The sequence below is a fragment of the Arachis ipaensis genome, chromosome B07 (genome assembly GCF_000816755.2).
Source record: "Arachis ipaensis cultivar K30076 chromosome B07, Araip1.1, whole genome shotgun sequence".
In the NCBI taxonomy this organism is placed as follows: domain Eukaryota; kingdom Viridiplantae; phylum Streptophyta; class Magnoliopsida; order Fabales; family Fabaceae; genus Arachis; species Arachis ipaensis.
The window spans coordinates 8,528,193-8,536,191 of record NC_029791.2 but is presented as its reverse complement, the minus strand read 5'-3'; positions in this window follow the sequence as shown (position 1 = coordinate 8,536,191).

Here is a 7,999-nt window from a genome sequence, read left to right as displayed (position 1 = left end):
GTGTTATAAATTAATTTTATAAAAAATATATATATGTTTTAAATTAATTTTAATATTATGTTATATTAATTATAAACTTATTAATTTGTTTTTAATCACACTTGTTGAATTAGAAAATAAATAAAAAAAAAGCATAAAATTAGAATTTATTGACAAATTAAAATTCAAATATGGATATTAACTTCTCGATAACAAATATACTTTTTTTTTTTTTTTTTATAAATAAGTGCATCATAATTTTTTGATATAAAGTTTATCAAAATCCAGACTTCACTGGTTATACTTGATTTTAGTGTGATACAAAAATAGTAAGATTTCCTCAAATTTAGAATCAAATAAAATCTCAAAAATAAAAACAGTTATTATTTAATTTACAGTCAAATTCGGATGAAAATAACCCAATTTTACCTAGCCAATATACACTCCTAGTGTATACTGTATAAGCCAAAGAAGGGTCATTTCAAGGTACAATCTTATATGCATAAAAATTAAAAAACCTTTTGGTGTTCAAATATCTTGAATAATATAAATTATTTGGGACTGTATCCTGCCAATTAGTTTAATCGTGAAAGAGACCTGTTTCTGATCTTAGTATTTTTCTATTTATATTGTCCCTTTCAATATGAACTTAGTAGGTTAATAGACTCGTCACTACTCTCCAGTGTATAGATTGAAGACCAACATATGAAATGATTTTCAATAAACTCAGTATTTCATTAAAAAATAGAATTATATTAGTGTATTAATCCAATTTTTTATTTATTAAACATATAGAATAACACCAAATGTAAGGTTAACTTAAATGGTAAAAATATTTTGTACTTTAATTATGAAATTTTAGGGTTAAGTTATAGAAATAATAAAAAAATATTTTTTAAATAAATTATATGATAAATGATATTTAAAAAAATTAGGTTATTATCTATCTTGAGAAACTTCATTTTAATTTTATATCTATTAATGATTGATCAATATCCTTAAATCAATTTTGATCCACCTTTCTAAATAACACTTAAATGATGAAGTCACATATTATTTATCACTAGCTTTAAAAATATATTTGCATCTATTATACGGAAACGTTCTATATCATCATCATCGTGATCAAGTTTTGTGAAATAATTCAAGACATGGATATTGTTTATTTTCCACTCACCTTCGACACTTTATAACCTATTAAAATGTTAATATGCTAACTTTTTTAACAGGTTAATACACAAAGTGATTCCTGAACTTGCAGTCGAGCTTCAATGTCGTTTATGAACTTAAAATTATTCTAAATTTGTCCCTGAATTTAAATAACCGTCGTTCCTAAATACTTTTTGATGACGAAATGATTAGGTGGTTGGATGGAAGCCACGCTGAAAGCTACGCTGCACTGGTAAAATGTCGCCATTTTATTTTTGGCGCCCAAATAGAACATAAACAACATCTTTTAGGGTATTTTGAGGGGTTTTAACTCCAACATGTTAAAATCCTCTAAAAATACCTCAAACGATGTCATTTATGTTCTATTTGAACGCAAAAAATGAAACGACGATGTTTTACCAGTCCAGCGTGGCTTCCGTCCAACCACATCATTATTCCGTTACCAAAAAATATCTCAGGGACGACCATTATTAAGTTAAGGGACAAATTTGGAACATTTTTAAGTTCAGCGACGACATTGAAGCTCGACTGCAAGTTCAGGACCACTTTGAGTATTAACTTTTTTTTTTACTTTGGACCACCTGTAAATCTTCATTTGTAAGTCATTCTTATTTGGTTGAGTCAAATGTAACGAGAAATGAAGTTGTTTAGATAGTATATTGAACTTTCTAATTTCTAATTTTCAAGTCCCTTTCTTTCTTTGAAATCACAAACCTAGAGACAAAAAAACCCTAACCTACTACTGCCGCAAGCAGTGACACATTGCCGCCATTCATTCATCTAGCTTCCCTCGTGCTCGGCTCCGTCATCTTCATCTGCTCAGCCACGCTTTTGCTGCTGTTTGTCGCACTCAAGAGCTTCGGTCCTCGTCTGTCGTGTTGCTCCAAGTCTCTAACCCGTTTTCTCATTCACCAATGGTGTGATCGTCGTCTGGTCTTCGTCTGCTCGCTGTCATCTAGTTGTCATCGTGCTCGCCTTCATTTGGTTGCCATCGTCCGTCGCGCTCAACCACTCTCCGTCATACTCTGCGCAGACTACTCAGATCAAAAGTCAGTGCTCACTGCTTGTTCTTTGGTTTTTTATGCTCTGCTCATAAATTATATTGATTATTGAATGTTTTATATTTTTATTGAATGATTACTTGATTATTAATTAGCTCTGGCTTCTCTATTATGTTGCTGTTCTGTGTTGGAGAACTCTGGTCGTAGATTTTGGGGCTGCGTCTATTTTGAGGTATGTTATTTTTTTTTTCAATTGAGCTATTTGTGTGGTGGATTGAAGGGTGATAATGGTGGGTTTGTTCAGGTTCAACAAGGGTGCAATTTCTTTCATTGGGTAGACCCAAAGGCAAAAGTGGAACATTCATAAATTGCAAGAATGAGGAGAAAAGTTTCGCCTCTGAAATTAAGAATGAAAGTTGCAGAGTGGAAGTTGAAAGTCATTACTGTGTTGGGGTTTATTGGGTGGGTTGGCTTTGTTTATTTGTTGTTGCAGAAAATTTTGAAAATAAGGCTACCGTGTGTAATTTCATTGAATTTTGGCTGAACAGTATGTTGGAGTCTGGATGAAGTATGCTGTTTTGGTTTAGAATTTATTGTGGATTTTGTTATTTTAAGTGTGTACTTAGAATTAGATGGGTAAATTGGATTAGGATTTATTGTTTAGATTGGTCTCCTATTTCACTTAAGCTAAATTCTATTTCAGGTATGTATGAATGACAATTATGTACAATGGTTGGCTTTTGAAATAAGATCAGAATTTCAGTTTGGCAATTAGATGAGTTTTGTTATTTTGTTTTGCATAATTTTCCTATTATAAGTCTGCTAATAAATGAACAATTCCATAACAAAATTATAAACAACAAACTAAATAACATCAACATAGTAAATATCATAATAATATACCAAATGAACATAGTTTTTCACAAGAAACTAAATCCCAATAGGACAAATGGTCCAAGCCAATAATGCAGAACAACATTGAGTAACCCAAAACCAAAATATCACCAGCATGCAAATAATCCAGAATAAAATAGAACTGACAACACTTGCTTGACATTACTAAAATTCAATACTAACTTAACCCAAAATAAGACCACATGCATTTTATCTAAATATCAAAATATTCTTTAATCGTCCAAATTTCTTAAAGTCGGCTCCATTTTCTTGGAGGCAACTTTGCCATCGACCTCAGTTTCTGTGGAGAAACATGAGGTGCTCTAAAGTTTCTCATAGAGAATTATGCATGTTTTTCAATTGGTTGGCTTGAAGTCTGTCTCATTGCATGTTTATATTGGTGTGGTGGTTGTGTTAAGGATGTGGTAGGAGTTGGCTGAGATGCTAGAAGGGATGTGGTGTTTGATTGTGATTACGAAGGAGCTGACTTCTTGGACTGTGAGGATGAAGTGTTCTGACTTCTTGGGCTGTGAAGATGAAAAAGGTGTTGACTTCTTGAGTTGTGGTGCTGCTTGGGCTGAAGAGTTGGGTTTAGTTATTCTTTTAGGCCTATCTCTGGACCTTTTGGACTGTGATGCAGAGTTGGACTGGGGGTGAAGAGTTAGGCTGTTGAAGAAGTTTTTTTCTTCACACCTATCTTAGTAGTGGATTGTGAAGATGCAGTCTTCCTTTCTCCCTTGGCAGCTTGAGGATGTAAGTTGGTGCTTGTAGTCTACTTCTTTCCCTGTTTAAGCTTCTTTGATGATTGGGCCTAACAGATATATACAAATTAAGTTTATAGCAAATATAAGACAAGTTGTGAAAAATTAAAAAAATTAGCGTAAAGACAAGTTGTGAAAAATTAAAAAATCAGCATATCTCTTCAATAGGTTCAGGGCATTTCCCCTTCTTGTGTCCAGTTGTACCACATCTTGAGCATCTTTGGATCTGCCCCCTCATTGACAAGTGAGTATGGTTGTTCTGTTCTTCTTTTCCAGCAGCTGTTCTTCTCTTTTTACCGGTTGGTGACTAGGCCTTCTAAAAGGTGGTGGCATAACATTACCATATTATGTCGTCTCCCAGAGATCAGGTCCATTCAATTGGTGTATGACTGACTCGTAGCACTTCAAGTATGCTTCTTTCTTATAGCAGTCAGCCACAAATGCTTCCATGTTAAGTCTCTTGAAGTTGATGCAACTAACAGCATGTGCACAAGGTATGTCCTCATCTGCTACCTTCTACATGAACACTCATGAGTACTTATATCCATAACAAACTTTTCAATACCATTAACTACCTCATATTTTTTAGCTGCAGACTAACACTGCCACCACTCCCCAGCTGACCTAGACCTTATCTCTAATCTTAGTCTAATCCTAGGTAAGATAGTCCCTAAATAGTTCTGAACCAGCTCTCTGTTTTGTTCCCACCTAGTCACTAACTTAACCCTAATCTCCTCCAACATTATAATTATAGGCTTCTCTCTAGCATCTACTATAGCAGAATTAAAACTCTTAGACATGTTGTTAACTAGTGTATCTACTTTAGAATAAAAGGTGAACCTAGATCTAGACTAATATCTAGGTGCAATAGCAATTAAGTGGCGAAAAGCTTCTTGATTCACAGATTTAAATTTTGCCATGTACTTCCTATTCTTTCCGGTGAGTCGCCTTAGCACACTTCCACATCATTTGCTTCAAACCCAATCCTGAAAATTTTTTTTTCTGAAGTTGTTGTATAAATGTCTCACATACAATAAGTTGTCTACACCTGGTATCACATCTTGGGATGCTGGCATAGGTGATATTTTACATGATATAGTTAGTCATAAATTAAAAATTAAATCATAATGTATTGTACTTAACAATTTAAATGTACAGATGCTATTAGTGAACTGGACTTACTTTCCATTGGTCAGACATGAATGTTGATCTTCCTATCTTCTCAATCCCGATGTCAGATGCAAAATGATTCAAGAACCAAATCCATAAGTTCTTGGTCTCGGCCTCTACAACCGCATATGCAATTGGTAGCATTTGGTCATTAGGGTCCCACCCTATTGCAATAAGCAGTTGTCCACCCTGAAGTGTCTTCAGAAAGTGAGTTAAGCCCCACTTTGGTCTTTGAGATTGGTGAGTTGCATTGATTTAGTCTTTGACTTTTCAATTGCTACAATTTGGTCCCCCCCAGATTTAAAAAAGTGCACCAATGTAGTCCTTCATGTATTTTTCGTCATCGGAACTCAATACCGTTAGTGACGTAACTCAAGTCTTACCACGCTAGACATATTAAAACAACGTCGTACCTATTTTGACGCTAAAGAAGGCATTAAACGACGCCATTTAAGGGTTATGACAAGGAACTTGGTTATGACAAGATTGTTCAAACCCTCAAACGACGTAGTTTAATGCCTTTTTTAGCGTCAAAATGCATACGATATCGTTTTAATATGTCCAGCATGACAAGGCTTGAGTCACGTCACTAACGGTGTTGAGTTCCGGTGACGGAAAATACATGAGAGACTATATTAATACACTTTTTTGAATCTGAGAGACCAAATTGTAGCAATTGAAAAGTCAGGGACTAAATCAGTACAACTCGCCAATCTCAGGAACTAAAGTGGGGCTTAACTCTCAAAAAGCATTCATCCAGACCAATGAATGGCCTGTAATGCTGAAAGCTCTGCTTGTATGCTTTCAAGCATACATAGATCCTCTGGAAGATGCAATAATGGGTCATGGATGAGGTTTGCACTTCATTAGCAAAATTAGAGGACCTTTGCACTTGTATATGGACAGAGGAGCCTGGATTTTCCCTCAACAGCTCATGACTATAGTAATATATTCTCTTATATTGCTCTCTGAATATTCCCTAAATTTCATCCAATGCAATCTGTTTTGTCCTAGAAGCCATTGATTTAGTCACAGTCAAGTTCCACTTTTTCAGAGGTTTGGAAACTAACTCATTTATCTTCAATTTAGAATTTGATTCAACCTTCTTTTTAAATGCCTTGCCAAGTCATTTGGAGTGTAAAATTCTCACTCTATGTGCCTGTGTACATGTGTGCTTCAAATTCGTACTTCTAAGCTGTTAAGTATCCTTTTTTTTTATTTTGGCAACATATAGCCAAAAAGGACAGTCATCAGAACAAACTGCCCCTACCCTCTTAAGATCACACTTTTTGAATGTAATGGCTCTAGCAGTCTGTACAGCATATGCAGTGACAATGTCCTTGTTATTCTCCCAAGATGCATACAGTGTCCCAACTTTTCACTTATATTGCTTCATGTGTTTTTGTACCCTGTGAACTGGATACATCACTCCCTTATGGTCTGACTCTGACCTCTCATTTTCACCATCCTTATCAGCCCAGCTCCAACCTCGTGGTCGAATTCTAATTCATCACTATCTGCTCCTTCATCATCTTCAAAATTCTCATTTGCCACACCTTTCTTCTTTGCTGCCCTATATTTATCAACCATGACATTCACATCCTCAAACCCACTAATATCAGGATCAAGTTCATCTTCACTGTCGGTGAAGTGCAAATCATTTATACTGTCATCTTTCTCTTCAGATGGTTGATAATCTGAATTGAGACTATCACTATCACATCCACCAATATTAACAAACTCAGGTTCGTGATGCTCATCCTCATCACTATCACTAAACTCTGCCCCAGTATCATCAGCTGGTTCAGTTTGCTTTTTCCCTACCTCATTAGATTTATCGACTATAACAACCACATTGCACTTTCCTGATGCAGCTGCTGACCATCCTCAGCCTGTTCTCCATCATACACTACCACCTCATGTTCCTCACTTTTATCACCAACCCCTTGATTCTCCTAACATCAATGTAGCCAGCTTCAGGAAACACATCCTCCTCCTCAACCTTGTGCACAACATACAACTCTACATGTTCTCTTAATTAAGATATTTTATACATGGCAATCGAATCTGCATCATCTTGAAACAACTTTAGATTATCCTCCACATTTTCATCTATAGGATCCTTGAACCACAATGCTGAAATACTCCCTTCAAGGTAACCAAACTGCTTTAACTCTGCATAAGCTTCAAACAAAGACCACCGATCACAGTCAATATGTTTTATAACTGTTATTTCTCCTCTCACATACTGTAATGGCCCTTTATCATAACTAAACCATACTTCATGATAGAACTTTAGTTTAAGATATCCCATCCTCTTCTCCAATACCCTATTAGTAAACAACTATCAGAACACATTACTAAATTAGAAGAGAAAAAAAACATACACATACATCCCTATTTCATAGAGATATTAATCCCTAGTGCACTACAAACACATTTGGTCTCCATTCAATCATCAACAAAAACTGCAACCTAAACCCTCAAATCTGAAACTAACTACTAGGAGGAGAGATACCATAGTCAATAAAAGGAGAAAAATCATACCTACGTCAACTTTGCGATTACTGGCGAACTAACTGTTCAAGACCCTTCCTTCGAACAAATCGCATTCACCTGCTCTCTTTTCTCCAAGAATAGCCTTCATCGTTTCCGATTTTGGGTTAGGGCATGAAGCATTTATATTAGTTTCTGAAACATTGTGGTTAATGTTTTGAGGGTTTAGAGACAAATGAACATATGAAGTATTTCGTGCGAAATCATAAAAAGTAAAATGGGTATGTTTGTCGTTTTAGAAAATATTTTATTTGAAAAAACGATTTTAATACCAAATAAAACGTTGAGGACAATTTTAAATAAAAAATAAAATTATGGATGATTTTGATTTTGACCCTAAACTTTAAAAATCAAAACAGTACTTATCCCTAATAATTATTATTTAGTTAGAGAGTTGCACAAATACACTTACAGGTAATGTGTGTAATCACTTGTCAATCTTATAGTTTATTTGGGCTTGTTGAACTG